Source organism: Vulpes lagopus, chromosome 16 (assembly GCF_018345385.1).
Source record: "Vulpes lagopus strain Blue_001 chromosome 16, ASM1834538v1, whole genome shotgun sequence".
Taxonomy (NCBI): Eukaryota; Metazoa; Chordata; class Mammalia; order Carnivora; family Canidae; genus Vulpes; species Vulpes lagopus.
The window spans coordinates 57,881,705-57,907,524 of NC_054839.1; the positions used below are offsets into that span (position 1 = coordinate 57,881,705).

The window sequence follows — 25,820 nt, forward strand, 5'->3', positions numbered from 1 at the left end:
ACTCGGCCACAAAACAGTTTCTCTGTTTCTACTGCCTTTGTGGAGAGTTTTTCCCAACTGGGGGAAGATTGGGGAGTTTTCAATTCTTTTCCCCCCAACAGTATACCTTTATTCCAAAACTCCTACTCTAACCGCCCTCCCCCCCAGGTTTGGGCATCTGAAATATAAACTAAGAATCTCAGGGAAAAAAAATATATTTCTTTCTATGTTTTTCTTTAGTTCTTGCTTCCCTTTGACCCTGAGGCATTCTCTCCTATATGAAACTGATAAGTCCTGCAAAATAAAGCCTGTGTGACGATGCTTCTTTTAGTTGGGGTATTGGGGGGATGGGGTGGCAGCAAAGGAGTTTCATCCTTTTGAGAGTTAGGCAGGATATAGGTTAATTTTTTCATTCCTTTGGCTATTTAATACAATTCAAAGGTATTTTGCACATTCTTTTTTAATATGCAGTAACAAAAACCCTTAGGATTCCATGTATATAATTCAAACATTCTGGCATGATTTCTAACCATAAACCAAATTTTCCCAAGACTCACCAATCTGTGAAACAAATTAGATCATCTTTTTTTAAAGTAACTCAACTTTCAATGGCTCATAACCCTCATTTCCTGATATGGTACATTAAACCCCTGAAAGATGCACCTAATATTTGGTGAAAGCCCAGGAAATGAAAATGGTCAGTTACAAAAAAAAAAAAAGGCAGGACAAATGAAACAAGTTCTCAAATGTGAGGCTAAGGTATCATTGACAGGACTGGGGCTGGTGGTCATTTGGGTGAATCTCAGCGAATGGCCACCAATCCCTCCTGCTCCGTATCAAAGTAGGTTCTAGAAAAGGAAGCAGGACTGCAACTGCAGAAGGAGGTGGAGAAGCCTCGGCCACAGGAAAGGGGTAGATCTAGACCCTGAGAACTCTCATCTCTCACGGAACTTTCTATCTCGTGAAGACGATAGACAACAGACAAGAAAACAGATAACATTTCGGATCATGGCAACCACTTTGAAGAAACCATGCAGGACTGGGATCTGGAGAATGGCAGGGAGGGAGATGGGATCAGACCCAGTGATCAGAAGGGCTCTCTGAGGGATGAGTAGAGCCTTGAATTAGGAGAGGCAGCCCGACAACCCGGGAAGGCTGTAGGATGAGGCTTCCAGACACAGAGAACAGCAGGTTAAAAGACTTAAATCAAAGAAGAATTTGGAAAAAAAAAAAAAAAGAAGAAGAAGAAGAGAAGAAAGAAGAAGAATTTGGCCTGTTTCGAAAAATGGAAAGGAAAAAAAAAATCAGTCTGGCTGACTCGGAGGCAGAAGCGGAGATGGAAAATGCAACATGTTGGGCCTCATCGGCTAAGTAAGACGTGTGTATTATATTGAAATAGGATAGGACAAGAAGGCAGGGAAGATTTTTAGTAAGGAAGTGATGGAATCTGATTTACACTTTAAAAAGATCCCCATGTGGAGAATGGATTGTAGGTGGGTGTATTAGTTGGAATGGCTGCCCTAACAAAATACCACAGACTGGGCGGCTTAAACAACGGAAATTTATTTTCCCGCAGTTCTTGGAAGTCTAAGATCAAGATACCAATAGGGCTGGTTTCTAGTGAGGTCTCTTTTCCTGGCTTGCAGCTGACACCTTCTCGCAATATCTTCACATGACCTTTCTTCTGTGTCTCTTCTGCTTCTTATAGGGTCGCTGGTCCTATTGGATTAGGGCCCCATATATATGATCTCATTTAACCTGAATTATCTCCCCAGAGACCTATCTTCAAATACAGTCATATTAGGGGGTTAGGGCTTCATCATAAACATTTTAGAAGGACACACTTCAGTTCATAACAGTAGCAAAACAGTGTGTCCAAATGAAAGTTAAAGGTGTTTTGGATCTGAATGAACACAGTGAAAATAGGTAGAAATTGACATTCTGGATATATTTTGGCAGAGTAGCTGACTATGTCAGTGAAAGGAATGAGGGAAAGAAAAAGCAGAAATAACACATAGTTTTGCTGACTGAAAAGATGGGTAGATCTTTACATACTTTTTATCCGAGGATCTCCCCCACAATTATTCTTCTTCCCATGACATCTTTGTTACATCCCATTAAATTCACTTTTCTGTTCTAACAGAGTTTTTCTTTCTCTCCCTCAAGTTTTATAGCATTTTTAATCAGAAAGCCTCTGGCCAAACCTGTTATTTATTCTTAGTCTTGTTAAAAGACTCCCCTTCCTTTCTTTGAGTCTTGGGTTCACATCTCCTGGGTTCTGATGGGACCAAGTTCAAATCATTTTCCACAAATCCCAGGGTGACCTTTCCTTTTTTTAAAAAAATATTTTTTTAAAAATTTATTCATGAGAGACATGGAAAGAAAGGCAGAGACACAGGCAGAGGGAGAAGCAGGCGGGAAGCCTGATATGAGACTTGATCCCAGGACCCCAGGATCATGACCTGAGTTGAAGGCAGACGTTCAACCACTGAGCCACCCAGATGCCCCAAACCTCATTTTATCCTCAAAAGCAAGCAACTCAACCTTTCCTATTCTCTTTTAAACATGTTATGTACTCTCTCTGGAATGTCCTTCTCTACATCATATCTAGCTAACTCAGCTCAAGACACATTTCTGGAAAATTTCTATGAGCCCCCAGTTGGAATTAATGACTCCACGTTCTCATAGCACCCTGGGCATAGCACCATTGTATCCTTTATCACTCTGTGTATTATTAGATTTACTCTTCTGCTACCCTTTCGGCTAAAAGCCATTTTCAAAAAGAATTATGTATCACTATTTTTGTGTATTTTTGCAACATAAGCACTCCATAAATGTTGATGAACAGACAATAAATACATGAGTCTGTATAAAAGCAAGCCGCAATTCATGTCATCTATAACCCACTCCCATTAATTTCCTAAGTTTTCCTTCATTTTCTAAAGACCCAACTTTTATATTAACAATGTCCTCACATCCGCCAGTCATCACATGTAGAACACAAAGCTTATTTCCCCAGAATCTTCTCTGGGTATCATTCATTCACGCCCGAGTTAGAGTTGGCAGCCGTTCCAGCAGCTTGGGGAGTCTAAGGATACTGATCACGTCTCAGACACTCAGCCCAGAATAACAACCAACCTGTGCATCCTCATGTGACAGCCACACAGCATGGCTATGCTCTCTCTGGGGCCGGGACCAAGAGTTTTCAAACCAGGAGAACCTGTGTCTTCCTCTTACTTAAACTACCATAATATCCTATTCACTTGTGCTATCACCATTTCTTCTTTATTTTCTGGACAATATTCTTGCCTTTGTAATGTCCTCTCCCTGTGTAATTGGAATATTCTTTCTTTTCCATCACAGTCCTGATTCTCTGTCTCTTTGCATTTCCCTTATTAGATAATGTCTTACATCCACCTAAGTATTTTGTTTGTTGTTGTTATTGGAACTTTTTTTTGGAGATTACCTTTTTTTTTCTTTTTCTTTTTTTTTTTTTTATCATGGTCAGTGTACCCTTTAAACTCCACTCCCATATCCACCATCCCCACCACTCACCTCCCCTCTGGAAACCATCAGTTTGTTCTCTATAGTTAAGAGTCTGTTTCTTGGTTTGTCTTTTCTGTTTTTTGCCTTTGCTCATTTATCTTATTTCTTAAATTCCACATATGAGTAAGATCGTATGGTATTTTTCTTCCTCTGATTGACTCATTTTGCTTAGTATTACACTTGCTAATTCTACCCATGTTGTTGCAAATGGCAAGATTTTATTCTTTTTATGGATGAATAATATTCTACTCTATGTGTGTATGTATATGTACATATGTACGTATGTGGTGTGTATGTATATACACACACGCACATTTTCATTATCCATTCATCAATCATTGGACACGTAGGCTGCTTCTATATTTTGGCTACTGTAAATACTTAATAAATATAGACTCATATGTATCCCTTTGAATTAGTGTTTTCGCTTTTGGTGGGTAAATATCCACTATTACAATTAATAGTTGATTACAATTAGAGGGATGTAAAATCGCTCTATTTTTAATTCTTCAAGGAAACTCCATACTGTTTTCCAGAGTGGCTGCACCCGTGTGCCTTCTACCAACAGTACAAGAGGGTTCTTTTTCTCCACATCCTCACCAACACTTATGTCGTATTTGTTTCTTTGTTTGTTTTTGCCCTCTTGACAGGTGCAAGGGGATACTTCATTGTGGTTTTGATTTGCCTTACCCGGATGATGAGTGGTGTTGCACATCTTTTCATGTGTCTGCTAGCTATCTAGATATCTTTTTTGGAGAAATGTCTGTTCAATGTTTTCTGCCTGTTTTTAAATTGGATTATTTGGTTTGGGGGTATTGAGTTTGATAAGTTCCTTATGGATTTTGGATGCTAACCCTTTACCAGATATGTCATTTGCAAATATCTTCTCCCACTCAGTATGTTGCCTTTTAGTTTTGTTGATTTTGATCTAGTTTATTTTTGCTTTTGTTTCTCCTGCATCAGGAGACATAACTAGAAAAAATGTTGCTATGGCCAATATCAGGCATTACTGCTTGTGCTCTCTTCAAGGATTTTTATAGTTTTAGGTCTCATATTTAGGACTCTAATCCATTTTGAATTTATTCTTGTGTATGGTCTTAGAAAGTATCATTCTTTTGCATGTGGCTGTCCACTTTTCCAATACCATTTGTTGAAAAGACTCTCTTTTACCCATGGTAAAATCATGCCTCCTTTGTTGAAGATTAATTGACCATATAACATGGGTTTATTTCTGAGTTTTCTGTTCTATTTGATCTATGTGTCTATTTCCATGTACCATACTATTTTAACAACTACTGCCTTGTAGTATAACTTAAAATCTGGAATTGTGACACTTCTGGTTTTGTTTTTATTTTTCAAGATTGCTTTGGCTCTGTGAAAACTGCCATTGACGTTTTGATAGGGATTGCACTAAATCTGTAGATTACTTTGGGTAATGTAGACATTTCAACAATATTTGTTCTTCATACCCATGAGTATGGAATATCTTTGTATTGTCTTGAATTTCTTTAGTGTTTTATAGTTTTCAGAGTACAGGTCCTTTACGTCTTTGGTTACGTTTATTCCTAAATATTTTATTGTTTTTGGTGCATTTATAAATGGGATTGTTTTTTTTAATTTCATTTTAAATTGGTTTATTATTAGGAATGCAACAGATTTCTGGACATTGATTTTGTATCCTGTGACTTTACTGAATCCATTTATCAGTTTGAGTAGTTTTTTTGGTGTTTGGTGGAGTCTTTAGAATTTTCTATATATATAGAAAATATATATATATGTCATCTACAAATAGAGTTTTCCTTCTTCCTTACCAACTGGGATGTCTTTCTTATTTGCCTAATTGCTGTGGCTAGGACGTCCAGTACTGTGTTGAATAAAAGTGGTGAGAGCGACATCCTTGTCTTATTCCTGACCTTAGGGGAAAAGTTCTCAGTTTTTCAGTATTGAGTATGATGTTAGCAGTGGGTTTTTCATATGAGACTTTTATTGTTGAGATATGTTCCCTCCAGACCTACTTTACAGAGAACATTGTGAATAGATGTTATACTTTGTCAAATACTTTTTCTGCATCTATTGTAATGATCATATTTTTTTCATTTGTCTGATTGATGTGATGTATCACATCGATTGCTGTGCAAATATTGAACTACCTTGCTCCCTGGGAATATATTCCACTTGATTGTAGTGCTTTTTAAAATGTATTGTTGGATTTGGCTTGTCAATATTTTGTTGAGGATATTTGGATATATGTTCATGAGAGATATTGGCCCATAGTTCTTTTTTTTTTTTTTTTTGTGGTGTCTTTAACTGATTTTGGTATCATAGTGATACTGGCCTCATAGCATGAATTTGGAAGTTTTCCTTACTTCTTTAATATTTGGAATAGTTTGAGAAGACTAGGTATTAAATGGATCATAGAAAAAAAAAATGTTCAGGGATGCCTGGGTGGCTCAGAGATTGAGCATCTGCCTTTGGCTCAGAACGTGATTTTGGGGTCCCAGGATCCAGTCGCACGTCGGGCTCCCTGCATGGAGCCTGCTTCTCCCTCTGCCTATGTCCCTGCCTCTCTCTCTGTGTGTCTCATGAATAAATAAATAAAATCTTTAAAAAAAAAAAAAGACTATTTTGTCTGATATAAGTATTGCTATTCCAGCTTTCTTTTGACATCCATTTGCATGATAAATGTTTCTCCATCCCCTCACTTTCAATCTTCAGTTGTCTTTAGGTTTAAGATAAATCTCTCATAGGCAACATATAACGAGATCTTGGTTTTTTAATCTACTTTGTCACCCTGTGTCTTTGATTGGAGCATTTAATCTATTTACATTAAAAGTAATCACTGAAAGATATGTTTATTGCCGTTTTCTTACTTGTTTTGTGGTTGTTCCTATAGATTTTCTCTGATTTTTTTTTAATCCTCTTGCTCTCTTTCATGGTTTATTGACCTTCTTTAGTGATATGCTTAGATTCCTTCATCCTTATTCTTTGCATATCTATTACGGTTTTTTGATTTGTGGTTACCATTAGGTTTGTATGTAACATCTTCTGCATATAGCAGTCTATATGAAGTTGATGTTTGCTTAAGTTTAAACTCCTTCTTTACTCCTCCCCCCCCCACCCTTGTTTTCAATATATGGTGTCATATTTTACATCATTTTATGAATCCCTTGGCCAATTTTTATAGAAATACTTATTTTTACTGCTGTTGTGATTTTTACTTTTCATACTCTCACTTATGATCTTGCTTTTCACTCAGCGTCCCCTTTAATATTTCTTCCAGGGCTAATTTAGTGGTCATGAACTCCTTTAGTTTTTGTTTGTCTGAGAAATTCTTTCTCTCTCCTTTTATTCTGAATGATAGCCTTGCTGGATATTCTTGGCTACAGATTTTTCTCTTTCATCATTTTGAATATATCATGCCACTCTCTTCTGGCCTGCAAACTTTCTGCTGAAAATCCACTCATATAGAAAAAAAAATCCACTCATAGCCTTCTGGGGATTTCCCTCGTATGTAATTGTCTTCTTTTCTCTTGCTGCTTTATTTTTTTTTAAGATTTATTTATTTCTTTATGATAGAGAGAAAGAGAGAGAGAGAGAGAGGCAGAGACACAGGCAGAGGGAGAAGCAGGCTCCATCCCGGGACTCCAGGATCAGGCTCTAGGCCAAAGGCAGGCGCTAAACTGCTGAGCCACCCAGGATCCCCTCTCTTGCTGCTTTAAAATATTTTTCTTTATTGCTACTTGTTGCCATTTTAATTAGTATGTCTTGGTGTGGACCTCCTTGAATTGAATTTTGGGAGAATCTCTGTACCTCCTCAATCTGGGTATCTGTTTCCTTCCCCAGATTACAGAAGTTTTTAGCTATTATTTCTCCTAGTAAGTTTTCTGCTCTCTTTTCTCTCTCTTCTTCTGAGATGCTTAAAATGTGAATTTTACTATGCTTGATATAGTCACTGAGTTCCCTGAGACTATTCTCAAATTTGCATAATTTCCTTTCCTTTCCTTTGCTCAACTCAGTTATTTTACATTATTTTGTCTTCCAGGTTGTTATTTCATTCCTCTGCTTCATCTAGACTGTTATTTATTCCATCAAGGGTGTTTTTAATTTCATTTATTGTGTTCTTCATGTCTAATTGGTTCTTTTTTTACCTCTGTGTTAAGGGCCTGAGGTCCTAACTCCTTTCTCAAGTACAGTGAGTATCTTTATGATCATTACTTTAAATTCTCTATCAAGTATGTAACTTATATCCACTTCATTTTGGTCCCTTGCTGTGGTTTAGTTCTGCTCTTTCATTTGGGAGCTATTTCTCTGTCTTCTCATTTTGTCTGACTTTCTGTGTATGTTTCTCTGTGTCAGGGACGTCTGCTATTCTCTTGCTCTTAACAATATGGCTTTATGAAGAAGAGGTCCTGTGGTGCCCTGCAGTGCAGTTGTCCTCTGTTTCCCAGGGTCTGGCACTTCAGGGAATGTCTCCTATGTGTGTTTTGTGTGCTCTACTATTGAGTTTTGGCCCCTTTTTTCTTCATCCACTTGTCTGCAGAGGCTCTCTTTGCCTATTGTGGTCAGCGTTTGGTCCCCAGCAGGGGTGGGGCCCATTTTAACAAAGTGTGTCATGGTCTGTTTGTAAAACAAGACCCACCACCACTGCCACCACCACCAGAACTGAGGTTCCACAAAAAAAAATGCATGGATCAGGAGACATGGTATTGACAGGGTTTGTACCAGTCTTCTAGGGGAGGGACCTGCAGCACAGGGACTAAGGGGAAGGTGACTGAGAAGAGTGGACCTGCTGAAGTGCAGGAGGCTGGAACTTGGTACAAGCAAGTTAGGAAAAGAGTGTCAGTACTGCACTGGCTCTCTCAGGTGGCCATTGTTTATGTTGGGGGGCAGGGGAGGGAAATGGCATCTGTCAGTTCCTTTTCTCTTGGAGTGGTTTATCCATAATCTCTGTCTCTTGAGGGCATGCTCTGAGATGAGCAAATCACTCTCCCTCCTTTTTGACCCTCATATTTTTCAAACTGCTGTTTTTTTGTTGTCTCCTTAAGGGCAGAAAGTCTACTCCCCAATGCCCTTGGGGCTCTCCCAGAATGGAGCACACCAATCTTTAAAATATCAGACTTTAAAAAATAAAATGGTTGTAAGAATTCACAATATCTGGCCCCTCTCACTTTCAGAGGCAAATATGGGGATTCATCCTCCCTTTGCATGGGCTCCCTGCTATAAAAGTCCTTTTTGCCCTTCTCTGCACCACAGCAGAGGCTCCCTCCCCAGCACAGACGGCCATGGTCTTCTCTTTCACTCCCAGATCCTGTCTTTACCCTTCCTATCTTCTTCAGTGTAGCTCTCCTCTACCATTTAGTTGTGGAGTTTGTTCTGTGAGTCTTCTTGGTGTTGTCTGGGTCATTTACACTGATGTGAGTGTTATCTAGTTGTTTCTGTGGACGAGGAGAGTTCGGGTCCTCCTACTCTGCGATCTTCCCAGCCGACCCCACCCCACCGAGGAATGCTTTACCCCCTCTAAGAAGCTGAATTCCTCAAGTCCTCTGTCTCCTTAAACAGGAAAACAACAAAACAAACAAACAACAACAACAACAAAAAACAGAATACACTTAGAGTGCATTAACTGGTCAATGTTTTAGGTAATAAGACAAAGGCTGCTCATTATAATAATTACCGCAGTGACCAAGTTTCCTGGAAAGCAAAACGAAGTCACCTGAGAAATATTCCCTAAAACTTGCCGTGGAACACTAAGTGTTCTTTTGTTTCTGGGTTCCTATGGAATTGGTTTCCCTTATCTCTTCTGAAGTGACTATAGTCCTGGGTGCTAGGGAGCAAACTACACTGACCTTCTGGGACCCTTTGTCATCATATACTGTGCCAGGTAATACGTGTCTTTCTTACTGAATTTTCAAGGATTTTTAACACAGTCTTTAAATTATTAGCTTGAATTAAAGAAAAATCTATTTTATGATTGCTATGCTTTTAGGGACTATTATATCTTCATAAACCATACAACAAATTCATCATATTTTTACTGTCTTTCCTCAGTTTGTGCGGCAAATAGAATGCAAAATTTGCCCTCAATCCTGACAAGAACAGATATCAATTGAAAATATTATTTATGTCATCCTTCCTTTTGAAAGGAAAATAGACTATTATTTTGAAAATAAAGGCATCAAATGTCAGTTCTAATGGAATCAGATGTCAAGTTTCAGCTAATATTTGACATCAAGAAGCATTTTTACCAGAATTTTGAGAGCTAATTTTAATATGTTGGTGTTTTTAATATTCTAGCAAATATATATGCTCAAAGATTTGTCAGTGCTTTACATCTAGACACCTCTTCAGTCTTTAGTTTCAGAATTGGAACATTTCCTGAATAAGTGATCTTTCTCTCATCTGTGATTCATAATTTCCATCCCAGGAGAGGTGTTCTAAATTCATGATCAGCGTCCCAAATACACATGCATACTTAGTGAGAAGCAGAGCAACCTCGGAGGAGGAATGGGAGACTCTGGAGATTAGCACTTTGCAGGCTGTGGCTGAACCACGTCCACCAGCTGTTCACCAGCCCCAGGGCTGCATCTCCGGGGAGCAGGGACGACCACCACCTCCCTCAACAATTCCACTATCCTCTGCCTCGGCATCGCAAAATAGGCCTAAGAAGAATGCTTAAAACTGGACATATAATTCAGCACCTAAGTCCCAAATATTATAGGACCAATTTTCACTCACTTAGTCCAACAGAGAGCCATGATATAAATGATTCTTGTTGAGAGTTTCTTCTCTAGATTATAAACTTTTGAAGCCAAACAAACACATGTCTCTTTCAAGTGATTTCTCCACAGCCTGGCACACAGAGTGTAGGAATTTAGGAAGTATTCATTCTGCCAAATATGCCCCGCTACCTCGTGTAAGTCTTGGGAGACCTACCACCTCCCTCATGCACTCAATGCCTTCACAGAACACCGTCCTCACTCCTCCAGGCAGGCCAGAGACTCTTTGCTCTTTTCTGCACCTGCTTAGGTATCCACAAGGATTTCCTTTTACAGTGGATTATCATCTTGCTTTCTCATCCATCCACGTTGCTCAGTCGATTTGGGCCTGTCAATGTGCTGGTAAAATATGAAGATAAAGGACTTAATCTATCTTCTGTCCTTTGGACTTGTCCCCTGCAAGTCAAGCCAAGGAAGGGATTTAGCAATCCCTGAGCACACTCTCATCTCTGCAGAAACATTCTGTGCTCTTCTGCTTATAGCTTCTAGAATCTTTGTGATGCTGTGGCCACTGGCCAAATGTCAGCAAAGTATAAAGAAAAAATAATTGCATAATCTACAAATTCTTCAGGATATGTGTAAGATATGCATAATAAGCAGATGCTTATCAAGTGCCTCCTATGTGCCAGACTATTACAATTTCTTGTCCTGGATAGAATTTAAAAAAAAAACCCTGAATTCTTTAAAGTTCTTAGCTGTCAAGCATTTGATAGAAGAGGCTATGTAAGTTAAAATTGAATTGGCACCGTTGACAAGTTGCCCTAGAGTGAGCCCTGCTTTCCAGAGTGGTTTAATTCAGATAGAGGATTTGACAATCCAGGGGGCACTGCTCAGCTCTAGCTCAACAACATCAAACTTACTATGCTGAGGCTGTTGCAGCCTCTCCAGGCTGCAGGAGGGAGCCCTGCAGCTGATACTGGCTACAAGTATCAGGAGTTTCTGGGAACGCAGAAACGTGGAATGTTGATAGCCAAGAGTTGCTGGGGGTTCCCCTGGGGGACTTGCAGAGCATTTCCCGTCCTCTCTCCTTGTTCTCATGTTAGCATCCACACCCCTTCCACCACCCCACCACCACCACCACAAAGGGAATTGGTAAACAGCCACGCACAAGGACCCCACACACTTTTATAAACACATGAGTTCAGGGCCAGGGCAAGATATATCTTCTTTGAACAGCCCCTCATGTGATGCACAAGAGCACACAGTAGCCCCAGCCCAAGCCATCTCCCATCCTCCCTCGTGGTCAGAAAAAAAAAAATCATCCACAGTCCTCTCTCATAGGAGGACCAGCTGCAGCAGATTCATTAGGTGGAACGATGTGAGAGGGATTGTTTTGCTCAATTCTCAGCTGAAAAATGAGACTTTTCTGATGTTAATCTGCTCAATAGGGACTTCTGAAAATATAGCAAAACCTTCAAGTGATACTTAGTGTGTCTTGGCTTAAGCTGGAGACTAAGCTGACAGCTATGGCTCCAGTGCAGAATGTTTCTGGAAGCCCCTCACCAAACGACTAGAGAAAGTACCAGACATGCCTGGATGACATCACTGGCACCCATAGGAGAGAAAGCATCTTGAAATGAAGCCAGATACAATCTTTACATCCATATAGTTATGAAATGTTCCCAGCTAATGAGAGAACCAAGTCTCCCAGGACCCTACAATTTGAGTACTGTTGGCACAGAATGTGGACATAAGCTCTTGACAATGTTTAAAAAGAAAAGAAAAATAACAAGGCAGGAAAAAAATTTAAAGCTGCAGAAGACTCCAAGTTTTAGTAAACTCAGGATAGGGAAGTGGGACATGAGATCAAGCTGCAGAATAAACAACTAACCCAAACAATCCATTAAGTAGAAATTAGAAAGTGGGGGGAAATCCCAGAAGTGAAAAAAGAGAGCTAGCACTAAATATGTGACACGAAATATTTGGGAGGAAAAGTACATTTTTTTCCTGAAAAACTTAGCACTAAATATATGTCACAAAATATTTGGGAGGAAAAGTACATTTTTTTTCCCCTGAAAAACTTAGCACTAGATATATGTCACGAAATATTTGGGAGGAAAAGTACATTTTTTCCTGAAAAACTTTTGTACGTTACCCTCAAATAAAAGCTCTTATTTATAGCTTGCTTTCTAAATATACCAAACTCGTTACTTTCTGACCAAAGCAAATTGTTAATCACAATCCAGCTAAGCTAGACCAGGGGTTGGCAAACTGCTCCTGAAAAGGGCTACGCAGTAAATATTTTAGGTTTTATGGGCATATGGGGTTTTTATCAACTACACAATTCTATTATGGCACAGTAACAGCCATAGATATTTGTACACAAGTGGCATGGCTATGTTCCAATAAAACTTTATTTTTTTAAGATTTTATTTATTTATTTGAGAGAGAGAGAGAGAGCAAATCAGGGGGAGAGGCAGACAGAGGGAGGTGGAGAAGCAAGGTCCCCGAAGAGCAAGGAACTTGATGCAGGGCCCAATCCCAGGATCCCGGGACCATGACCTTCACCAACTGAGCCACCCAGGCACCCCGTTAATAAAATGGTATTTACAAAATCAGATAACAGACTGGTTTGTGGCCCGTGGCCTATATTGTTAGCAGACCCTTGACGTAGGCAAATAAAATAATTCAGACCTGTACAAATATCACCAAAAGTACCTTATATATTTACATTTTTACAATATTCAGATCTGTCAAAATGGCCTCACTCTCTCCCTTTTTTTATGTGAGTGTAGTTGACACAACGTTGCATTAGTTTCAGGCATAAACACAGTGATTGGAGGAGTTTATACATTAGGCTGTGCTCACCACCTGTACAGTTAGGATCTGCCACCATCCAGTGCTTTTATAGTAGCAGTAATTGTGTTCATTATGCTGTGCCTTTCATTCCTGTGAATTATTCATTCCATAACTGGAAGCCTCTATCTCCTACTCCCCTAAACTCCTTTGTGCCCATCCTCCCACCCACCTCCTTCTGGTAACCATTAGTTTGTTCTCCGTATTTATAGGTCCGATTCTGCTTTTTGTGTTTATTTAATTTGTTTTAGATCCAACTATGCCTGGGATCATAGGGGTATTTGTCTTTCTCAAGTGTGATTTATTACAATTAGCATAAATACCCTCATAGGTGCATCCAGTTGTCACTAAAGGCACAATCTCAATCTCTTCTTTTTTTTTTTTTTTAAGGGAAAGTGCACACACAGTCCCCCATTACCATAAATTATGCAGTCAAGTTTCCTACACTTTGGGAAATCTCAGGGGTCCAGGGGTCGGCACATCTGGAGTGCAATGGATAAGCCTCATCCTGGGAAAGCCACTTTGTGATCAGAGTATCTCCCCTGCCAGGTACATCTCATCCTTTTTTTTTCTTTTTAATGGCAACATCCCATTGCATATATATACATCTTCCTTACCCAATCATCGATCAGGGCACACTGAAGTTTCTTCCATATTTTGGCTATTGTAAATAATACTGCAATAAACATAGGGGTGCGTGTAACCTTTACTTTTTGTTTCCATTTCATGGTAAATATTTTTCCACCCTTCACATTTAGCCTGTATGTGTCTTTAGATCTGAAGTGAGTCTCCTCTAGGCAGCATAGAGATGGGCCATATATTTTTACCCATCCACCACCCCATTTGGGTGGAGCATGTAGACCACTTACATCTAAAGTAATTATTTATAGGTGTGTACTTATTCCCATTTTACCTTTTTTCTGGTGGCTTTTGTAGTTCTTCTCTGTTCCTTTATTCTTCTCTTGCTCTCTTTCCTTGAGTTGGATGTATTCCTGTAGTGTTATGTTTGGCTATTTTTTTCTTTATTTTTTTTTATATCCATTGTAAGTTTTGGTTTTGTGGTTACCATATAGAACATCCTAAGTAAATAGCAGTCTATATTAGGTTAATGGCCATTGGTCATTTAAGTTAAAACATATTCTAAGAAAAGAAAAAGAAAAAAAACTTCCATTTTTTTTACTACCTCATCTACATTTTATGCGTGTGCTGTCACATTTTATCTTTTTATTCATTATTTGCTTACATCTAATTATGGCCATTTCTCTTTACTTGTAGAAGTCTATTTAACATTTCTTGTAAGGCTGGCTTAGTGGCCATTATTTCCTTTTACTTTTGTTTATCTGGGAAACTATCTCTCTTTCAAATCTGAATGATAGCCTTCCTGGGTATTCTTGGTCTTGGGTTTGTTGCTTTCAGCACTTTGAGTATATCCTGCCACTCTAGTCTGACTTTCAAAGTTTCTGCTGAAAAATCAGCTAATGACCTTATAAGTTTTGCCGTGCAAGTAACTTTTTGCTTCTTTACTGCTGCTTTTAATTTTCACTCTTTACCTTTAACCTTTAACATTATGTGCTATATAACAAATTTTTTACCTCTTTATCTCTTCTTCTGGGACTTCTACAGCGTCAGTTTGATGTTGTCCAAGAGATCTATCTTCATTTTTTTTTTCTCTATCTTCATTTTTAAGAATTATTTTCTCTTTTTGCTCTTCAGCTATGTGATTTCCATTACCTCATCTTCCAGATCACTGATACATTCTTCTGCATCCTCTAATCTATTGTTGGTTCTCTCTACTGTTTTTTTTTTTAATTTCAGTTATTGTATTCTTCAACTCTGATTGGTTCTTTTTAGCACTTTATATTTCTTTATTGAAGGTCTCACTGAGTTCCTCCACTCTTCTTTCCAGCCCACTGACTATCTTTAAATTTTCATTGGGCATATTGCTTATCTCCATTTCATTTATTTTTCTGAAGTCTTTTCTTATTTTTTCCTTTGGAGTATAGGTCTCTGTCACATTTTGTCTCTTTTTTTTTTTCCTGCGGATTAGGCAAAACACAAAAATTCTCTAAATTTAAAAGAATGGTCTTGTGTTTGGTCATCCCCTATATAGACTGTGTGTGTTTGGTGACTTGTCCTTACTAGTGAGGGCTGCAGATCTTGGGCCTTTCCATGCAATGGGCACCATGTCAGGAAAGCTAAAGCTGAAGTCAATGCAGGCTAGGGTACCCTAAAGTTCCTTGTGCTGAGAGTACCTTAGCAGAGCAGGTGAAGCTGAAATAGGCACAAGTTGAGGTGTCCCAGGGTGCTCTGTGGAGGAGGTGCCTTGGTAGGGTAGCTGAAGCTGAAGCAGTGTGTGATCTGGGAGGTCTCTGAGCTCTTGGTGCAGAGGGTTCCCTAGCAGTATAGCTGAACTGAAAGTGCGTGCTGCTTGGGGGGACCTGGTGCTCTGCAGACAGAGGGTGCCTTGTTATGATAGCTGAAGTAGAGATAAACTGGAGTATTTCAGGACTCTCCACACAGAGGGTGCCCTTAAATGGTGACTGGAGCCAACATGGGAATAAGACAGGAGGTCCTGGGGCACTCTGTGCAGGGCAGGTACCTGAGAAGGACAGCTAAAGCAAAAATGGGCATAGTCTGGTATGAACTGTGGGCTCTCCACATAAAATGTGCCCTGGCAGGACACTGAAATGCTTACAAGCCAGGTTTTCTGAGGTTCTCCCTTCTGAGAGTGACCTGGAGGAACAGTTAAAGCTGCTTTAGGTGCAAACCATGGCATCCTAATGTGCTCAGTGCAGGAGTAGCCTGCCAGGGTGGCTAAAACTGATGTAAGTATGGGCCTGGGGTACCTGATGTCACACAGGGTACACCCAGGCAGGGAAGCTGGACCCAAAACATGTCAGCTGGGAGGTTCCAGAGTGCTCTGCACCAGGGGTACCTTAGCAAGCCACCTGAAGCCTGGAGTGTCCCATTGTGCTTTGCACCTGTGTCACCTTGGCCCATCGGCTAGGGCTGTAGTGAGTACTAATCAAGGTTGTCGTGGTGGGCACCACTCTGTGGCCACCTTGATAGGATGACTGGGACTGGTGTGGGCTAAGGGTCTAGGGCTCACTGAGGCGACAGGCCAGTTAGGATACCCAGACTGTGTACAGTGGTCTCTGCTTTCAAGGTGAAGGAGGGTGGGGAACACAGACCGTGCCAATCAGCCCCTCCTGCCCAGAGAGCATTCCAGCAGTTCCTCTACTCTTTGGCAGAGTTCTTGGGTGGACTCTTTTATGTTAGTTGTTCTTTTGAACCATGACCTTTAAAAGACAAAACAAAACAAAAGTGGGTTTTTTTGTAATGTTTTCCTGTGCCACCACATGACTGGGGCTGGTGTGGGCTTATGGACCCAGAACTCAATGAAGCAACAAGCTGATTATGGCATCTGGACCTGCCTTGGGCTTTTAAGATGGAGGAGGAATGTAAACCCTTCTCCAGTCTCTCTGACCCAGAATGTGTTCCTGCAGCAACTCCACCATTTGGCAGAGATCAAGTGCTGGCTCTCTTGTATGCTAGTTGCTCTTTTGAACCATGGTTGTTTTTCTGTGCCCAAGGACAGAGGAATCTGTTCCCCATACTTCAGTATTACCCCCTACCTACTGCCATTCACAGTGATATCTGTCACCCATTTTGTGGTCCTTAAGCCGAGAGACCAGCGAGTAAGACAAAAGAGTCACCATCCTGGTAGACTATGATTGTCAAGAAGAGATAGAGCTGCTGCTGCACAGTAGGGCCACATGTCTGACCAAGTAATTCACTGAAGTATGTCTGAGTACTCTTTGCCCTGCATTAACAGTTAATGGACGAATACAGCAGTCATGGCATGAGACAGGCGTGGTGGCCAGAGGCTTACACCTCTATGGGGATAAAAGTCTATGTCACTTGACTAGGTAGGCCATCTAGACCAGTTGAGGTGCTAGCCAAATAAGGTTGAGGAGAATAGGTAGGGGAGGTCAAGAGTATCAGTACAGCCCAAAACTAGCTGCAGGAGATTAGGTTCTTGTGAGTCTCCACCCCTTCTAACTTTTCTTAGAGAGAGAGCCCAACCAGGATCATAGAGGAGTGGTTCCCAGATGAGCAGCCCAAGTGGTAGCTTTAGTGGACACTGTAGTATGCCACCCACACTCTCCCTTCAGAACCAATGCTCAGATGGATCACCGCTGAGCTCCGGAATTACTGTCAATTCAAGACAGCAAGTGCTCTTACCCAAGATTACAACCCTTCTTGAGGGCACTCCCCAACAAACTTCTTGCACAAACATTTACACTCAAGAGTCCTTTCCCAGGGAACCCACCATAAGTCAGCAAGAATCACATCATTATGAGGAGTCAACAAGCTAAATTAGTGAAAGAACTGTGCGATCTGTAAGTGCAACACACATTTAACATGGCACTATAATAGTAATTAGTGCCATTCGTACTTCTCAGTCTCAGGATGTCTTCACCAAAGAGAGGTTAGTGGTCTTACCATGCTTGTCTTCAACAAAAAAAAATTTTAACATAATATTAGTGAGTACCTTTGTGGCGTAATATTCTGAACTTGGTCTCTAGAGCTAAACCTTTATCTCTTATCATATTTTATTGAATGAAGGTCCTAGGGATCGTAGAATATGACATAATGCTTTTTATCTATGAAACATTTTATGTTAAAATTAATGAAAGAACTAATTTAAATTTAATTAGCCAGAGATTTTTGTCATAGATCACTTTTTTTTCCAGACTCTATCATCCAGTGACCATCAGTCTGTTGAGAGCATGCACAGTGTAGCATTTCATGGGAAAATTCACAGAGAACAAGAGACACAGGCTTTACAGTTCTGTAGAGCTAGGCTACTTTAACTCCAACTTTAGGAATGATGCTAAATCAGTCTGATGTACCACTTCTCTCACCGTCTCCACAACTATTTGCTTCTTAGGGGTTAAAATCCCACTGCTGCCTCTGGAATTTTCTTCCCTAAATTTGGCACGTGTTCTGCAGGTTTTCATCCTGACAGTGATGTTTATGATCAAACAGACAATGACAACTGTCATGACGGCTCACTGGCTAGAACAATTGTAATTGCTCTATCAATTTGAAGATGCAGCATGATGTCTGAGAAAATGTAAAATCATGTTTGTCTGAGAATCAATGAAATGGAATAATCTCTCTAAAGCTGCTCCTTTATATGATACAATCATGGTATCCACCTCATATGGATGTTGTAAGGGCTAAATAAGACAGTCCAGAGGAAGTGGTTAGCATGTCTGGCATACAGTGAGCATTTAATAAACGATATTTACTATTAATCGTTATGATTCTTAGTTAACCGCACCTGAAAGGTGCTGTCCATCAGTACCGTGTATCACTAAATTTAGGATTAGTAGCTGAAAATTGTTACCTAATGACTGATTTTTATCTCTCACCAACCTGAACAGAAGCATGCTCATGAGTTCTTGGAATCTGCTTTCTCTAATTTGGTTTTCTATTTTATCCATGGTACAAACCTTCTCTCCTACCAGGCCTGAAATTCTTACCATTTTAAGGAAAACAATGAAAATAAAGGGACTGGATCTAAGAGACCAACACACACACAAAAATACATAGGGGTGGCCATCAAAGTTCTCTCATTAGCTAATGGCAAACAATAAGATTAATATTCTCACTAAGAATATTAATTATTCGGGATCCCTGGGTGGCTCAGCAGTTTGGCGCCTGCCTTTGGCCCAGGGCGTGATCCTGGGGACCCGGGATCAAGTCCTGTGTCAGGCTCCTTGCATGGAGCCTGCTTCTCCCTCTGCCTGTGTCTCTCTCTCTCTCTCTTTGTCTCTCTCTCTCTTTCTGTCTATCATAAATAAATAAACAAATCTTTAAAAAAGAATATTAATTATTCAGTAAAATTCAAAATAAGAATATATGTTTTTCCGAGATCTGACTTTAAATTTCTGTACCATTATACATAAAATTTTTGTACCAAAGACAGATCTTCAGTGAATATTCAAATCATCATATTATATGGCCCATTATTGATTTAAAAATCCTAGTTACCAAGCATGTAAATGTTCTGAGGAAGAGGAGGAAAATCTCTTGCAACTGCTGCTTCAACTCTATGGCTACCTCTATGACCACGGATGTTCATAGAGGAAACCATAAAATGGTTTACAGAAACCATAAAATGGTGGTTTTTATTCTCTTTGATTATCACATCACTCCAAAGCCTCTTTCTTCCTTAGATACTTCCTATCCTTCCTTTTAAAGACTGCAAACCTTCCAGCAATCATTTTCAAACATCTCGATTTTATTAATGATCATGGAGTCCAATCAGGAAAGACGAACACTGAGAAACATACATAAAGTGAGGAAATGCCATCTCTTTCCAGACTTAAAACACATTATATACAAATCCAAATTTCACAAATAGGATTTTGTAGGTGACCATATACTAAACAGTGGATGATATCGGATTCATTTGCCATATACAGCATTTCAATTGCAGAAGGTTTCAGGTCATGATTATGCATATGAGCTGTGACTATAAAATACTAAGACAGATTTCATAAAACATGCATGAAAATAATAACATATGTGCACCAATATAAATATATATGTACATTAGCTTAGATCCAAATTCTACATTTGCTTATTACCAAAATGGCATAAGACATATTATCAGAGTTGCTTTCTCTCCCTAATCCTGTCACCTATCCTGTCCAGCAGGAGAAAATATATCATGAAATTCCTGAGTTATCCAAAAACCATCTAACCTCTTCCTGTTGCCATATTTTGTTCTATTTTTGCACACAGAAATAGAAAAGAAGAAAGTCATGGGTTGTAATGTGTCAGAAGTAATTTGGCTAATACTTGAGATTTATCAAACCCATAATATCAGTAGACCCAAAAGAAGCCCCAATCAGTGCTTGACTAGTATGGAAATAGCCTGACAAGTTAGTGAGACCGACTCCATGATATTCATTATATGCTCTAAGAATTACCTTTCCTGAACAAATTCCACATGCAATGTAGGGACCTGGTTGGGGAACAAGCTGGAGCTTACAGAACCAGCTCTGCAAATAGGCCACTCAAGAAATTGACTCACCAGTAATAGATGACTGAAATTGGTCTGAAGGGCTGGCCTTTAAATACCCAGAGAGGGAAAATGAAACTTGAATTACCCAGTTAGTTTGAAAGAAAAGGAGGGGAAAAAAAAAAACTGTGAATTATATATTACTCATAGAAAAGCACATTAGTCAGGAGAGTGACACAGGAGAGGTTCAGTCCCAAAACGTTGAGAGCCAACCCTGGCCTGAAAAGGAAAGGGGTCATTTTAAGGGCAGATGCTGCCACTGTAGCCAGATGGAGATTAGCATGCTAGATGGAAAAGGGGAAAATCAAGCAGAGCTTTGCGGGAATTTGAAATTACTTCCATTACAGAGTGTCCATTTCTCTCTCTGGCCCTGACTTAATATGGGTCTGATCCATTCATTTAGACTCAGATTTAGAAACCTAGATTTAGGTAAGGTCACCAAGAGAGAACTATGAGGAAATGGGATCATCTTATTGCAATTCTCTAAAAATTACACAAAAATGATGATAAATGAAGAATTTAAACCATTTCCTCAGATTGCTTTGGCCATCAAGGATATCAGGATGTCCCCATGAGTTGTTGTTTTAAAGCACACTACTCATAAAATACTATGTTTAATCATTGCAAGTGACCCTCTTTAAGACAAGCCTTCTTTAAAGGAACACTCCGCATCTCCCTACATATCCTTAAAGGAGCGCTTTATCCAAGCTCCAGTTTGCACCTTCCCAGCCTTATCTGTGTGAAGAGCTAATGATAGGGCGTTCTTTCTCAGTGTCTCCACAGGGCTTCATTATGTTGTTCCCGGCAACAGTGCAGTGCATAGTCTGTAGTAATTAACGGTTCCCCAGCCCAGGGCAAAGGAAGGGTCACAGTTCTTGGTGGCTCCATCATCTAGATGCTCATTGCCTTGCATGTCCAGTATCTGAACAAGGGTTTCAAATGGATTTGAGAGAAATGCAGCAGGAAAGGTCCATTGTGGTTATTTTGGATAGATGATAAAGCCCTCTAAGTGGCAAGTCAGGGGAGAGGCTTGGAAGACTTCAGATTCCATGTTGAGTGCTGATTCTATGCCCGTTAGTACTGCAGATGCACAAAAGAATGAAAACCCCATCCTGTCCTGTAGAGCTTAGAAGGGCATTTGAAGTGTCATTAGGAGAGAAAACACTTAGAGAAACAAATGAACCAAAGAACACCTCTCATAAAAGAAAAAGTACTCCTTCCAAAGAAAGGGGCTCACAAGTCCTAAGGGTTCCAGGGTCCTGGCGAAAATACACGGGGGATGTGGGCTGGCCATGATACAGTTAAGAGGGTTGGGGATGATGGCAAATGGAAACCTCATGCTCCATTGACAGAAGGCCTCCACTTGGCCAGGCCAATAGTTGTCATCCACAGAGTTATGAAATATTCACTTTTTTTCAAAGATGCCAGCCATGAAAAGGTATGTGTATGTGTTGACAATGAATCCAGATAATTAATTACTACACAGGCCAAACAAAATGTCTGTGCCTCCGTGCAGCCTATCAGTCTCAATTTGGTAAATTTGGGTGTTTCATTCTTTGGGATTCCCTAAAAATAAAGGATATGCATAGAAACGATAGATTAAACAAGGAAAGAAAAATGCAAACAGTTGGTATCACAGCTAGGTATGTCATCTGTTTCCCCAGGCGCACTAAGATTTGAGCATATTTATTGAGATGTTTGCTAGCTGTCATATTAGATAAGGCTTGAAATCTTTGTCACTTGACACAATTAAATGGCATAAAATATAAGCAAGAGAATTATTTCTTGCTCACCTGACAGTGCAAATGTGGTGTTCTGTGTGTGGGAGGAAGGCAGGGAATGGGAAGGGATGGAGGGTGCTCTCTAGCAGACATCTTGAGAGCCTACTGTCTTCACCATGTGATTCTCTAGGTTGCTCTAAGAAAATGGACTGAGAGCTTGTCTCCGTTCAACCAGCCAGAAAGGGAAGGGGGATTGATCTTGATAGGAAGTGTACAGGCCACTCATGGAAGTGATGTACATTACTTCCATCAATTTTCCATTGGTGAGAATTCAGTCCTATACATGCAAGTAAGAATGGAAAATACCGGTTGTCCCTCAAAAATAATAATAACAATAAGGAAACTGGTTTGAAGAAAAAGATATCTGCCACTATTAGGGATTAAATTAGAGCTATTTTATCAGTAGCAAATTGGGTTTCCTCTCACTTCTCTGCCTATTTGCTGCTGTGAACGCTCACTCAACATCTTACCCATTTATTTCTGGGAGCTTTGCCTTTCCATAATTAATCACAATATAATTATCTAAATTTTGACTTTTGAAGATTCAGTCTATTGTGCTCTGACATCTCTTCCTTCATACTCTTAATTATGATTTAAAGCTTCCTAAGAATATTCAGGCTTCCTCTGCTCCAAACCATGGCTTTCTGAATCTGCCATGTTTTCCAATCCTGGGCCATGTGTAATAAGCAGATGGCACTTCATGGTCACCCTAGCACAGTATCAGTTCAAGTGTTCTGGGCTTACTCATGAATACCTCATTGACCTGAGGCTGATTTTTCACTGCAGCTTGAAGCCTTTGAGAGAGAAGATTTAGGCAATTCATCCCATAGCATTAGCTTTGTTCTGTGGTCCTCTGTTTTATCCACACAGTAACAGTGCTACTTTCCAGAGTTGATGCTGTACGGCTGCCTAGAACCCTGCCCTCTCAAGACTGAGGCACTCTGAATCCCCCACTGGGCTCATAGCTGCATCCTTCTCTAGGAATTGCCCTCATCAAAGGTAGGTGCCTCACCCCAAATTACGCCCCCTCCCTGCAGTCTGCATGAGTGATTATGGAATATGTAGGGTTCCAGGGCCCAGCCCCTTGCCTCAATCTGGGAGGTCCAAGCAACAGAGCTATCCCAGCTCTAGAGATCCCCACAGGATCAGACCAGGCCTTCAAGGCAACTTCATTACAGCCCAACTTCCCCTGCTGCCCAATCCTACCTCCATTATCCCCTTACAGGAGTGTTTCTGAGAATACCTCTCAGCAAATCTCCTGCAATCAAATCTCAGATTCCATTTTCAGGGAACTTGACCTAAAGCAAAAGGAGATACGGATAAGGATGCGGTATGAATGTAATAATACCTTACCTTGACAACATCTTGATTCCTCTACCATTCAGTTCAATTTATATAGATATGAGTTGATGTATAAATATGTGTGTGTGGAATGTATTGATTACATCCTATAGCCAGACACCAGTCTAAATGGTTTTCTCATATGAACTCCCTTAATATTCAAAACGACACTGTAAATGTGATGCTATTTCCATCCAAATAAGGCAATCGAGTTAATTACTCATATCATAAAGCAGTAATTAAGAGAGCCAGGATTTAAATGTAACTCAAAAGACTCACATAATCATGTGGGAACATTGAGGGGCCAGCCTAAGGACCAAGAGAATGTGCTGCTTTGTGTAGGGCAGTATCACAGCTTCTGGGTGATTAAAAGTTCTGCATATCTCTTTACTTCTTCCTTGTTCTCTACATTCCCAGAGGAGTCCCAGTATGGACAGGCAAAGCTTTCCATTAATGTAAAATTATGCATTTCGCTTCTGAAGCCAGTACCACTAATCCTATCTCCCTTGCTGACACTTGGTTTATGAATTGTTATGTTGTGCAATGCTTGCTCCTGGGACAGGAAAAAAGTCTCTGGGGCTTCTAGGAAAGCATTTGTTGATTATGAAAAGACACAAATGAAGCAAAGGAGTCTTTTTGTCTGGATGTTGTTTTATGATATGGCAACCAGAACAGCAAGGAGCGACCTGTGATCATAAGGGATGACAGCTTCCGGACAGAACCCAACAGGCTGAAGAGGGCAGAGAGGCAAGGCAGAAAGAATGTGGGCCCCTGACATCTTGTTTAGATTCTAACTTAACCAGCTATAGGCTTATCATACCTGCAGACTTCGTCTTGTGTGAAATAATAAAGTTCTGTATTGTTTTAGTCAGAGTCCAGGCTGGGGCTAGAGGGGCCGCTAGTTGCCAAAAGCATTGTAACTGTACAAAGCCTGTAAGTTTAGAAGAAAAACAAGGAGATTTGAGGATTAGTAAAATGAACAAATGTCAAAAAGATGCAGTAATAAACAGATGACAAGAAATGAGTTAGGAATGAAAATCAATAGAAAAGAATAAGAAAGTAGGATAAATGATGAGAGAGAAAGAAAAAGGTCAAATATAACAGAATTAAAGAGTACAATGAATTTTGCACAACTTTCTAGAATACTGAAACTGGCCCATCACTAAATCAAAATGCCTAATAGAAAGTAATTTATTTATTCCCCCATTTTGATAGCACAGCTGAAAGCTGGCTTAGAAGGTTTGAGCAAGCACAACAGTAGAGCATACCCGTATCAGCCACAGAATTCTTGAGTCCCTCCCTTTCTAACAAGGCCATTTCTGGGACCTGAATCTTCTGATGCTACATAGTCACATAGATAATTCCTGACCCCTGGCCCTATGACTTTGTAGAGCATAATGGGAGCAGGCTTCCTTAGTATTGGAACTCTGGCCTTTGTGCATGTAGTTCATCTATATCCTACTTAACCAACAGGATGTTAAGATCCAGAGTGATTTCTCCCTCTCTGCTACTTTTAAAGTTCCCTTTGGTTATCCTTATTTTCTCATTGCATTGTGTAGTCCTGGTGGTTTGTATTCACATCTCCTTTGCAGGATAATATCTTTCTTTGAGATAAGGGAACTTAATTATAAGTCCTTTCTTGTTCAAGTTGGATTTCTGTTATTAGTAAATCAAAGAGTCATAACTTGTAACTCAAAACTCTGTGATCCTCACAGTGTTACAAAGATGAATAGAACGTGAAACACCAGAGGGTAGTAATTTGTTCCCACTGAACTATTTCTATTCCCTTTTGGCTCTTTCTAAATCCTCAGAAATATTTGCCTTTTACATTTTTAGTTAAGATATTATCCATACCTGTCGTAAAAACTATTTTGAGGTTTTCATTCAAGATGGCAAGATAAGAAAACTCTGATTCACCTCCTCTATAGAACACACCAAATTATACCTATTAGAATAATTCCTCCTAAAGAAGAACTGAGGACTGACTGAGTAGCTACAGAACAATCAAAGACAGATGGCAAGAGAGATAGAGACACAGCAAGGAAGCAAACTCCCATCCCCAATGCTGTAAACAGTACTGAATTGCTAGGAACAGATTCCTCTGTCCTTGGGCACAGAACAAAAGCCACAGTTTAAAAGAGCAACTAGCATATAAAAGAGACAACACTAGGACACTGCCAAGTGGCAGAGAAGCTGTGTGAAAGTTCTCCGGGTCAGAAGGACTAGAGAAGGACATGGTTTACATCCCCACTAGACCTTAAAAGCCTAGACTGGAGCAGGTCTGGATATCATTACAGGTGAGCCTGGTTATCTTAGTAATACAACTTCAGCAAACCCAGCTTTCACCCCTTCCACCTTTAAAATCCCATAGTGAGTTGGCCACCTCAGCAAGGCCAAGATCCACAAGCCCATACCAGCCACCCTGTGATGCTGGAGCCAAAAATAAGCCATAATTTGTTTTTTCTTTTTAAATTCTTTTTCTGATTTTATATTTTTTACTTT

General features: G+C 40.0%; 1 non-coding gene across 1 annotated transcript; it reads right to left on the bottom strand.

The window, feature by feature from the left end:
- Nucleotides 1-13,483: 13,483 nt before the first annotated feature.
- Nucleotides 13,484-13,654, bottom strand: LOC121477187. The gene has a single exon (XR_005984124.1). It is a non-coding gene; the product is annotated as a U1 spliceosomal RNA (small nuclear RNA).
- Between the last annotated feature and the right edge of the window lie 12,166 nt (nt 13,655-25,820).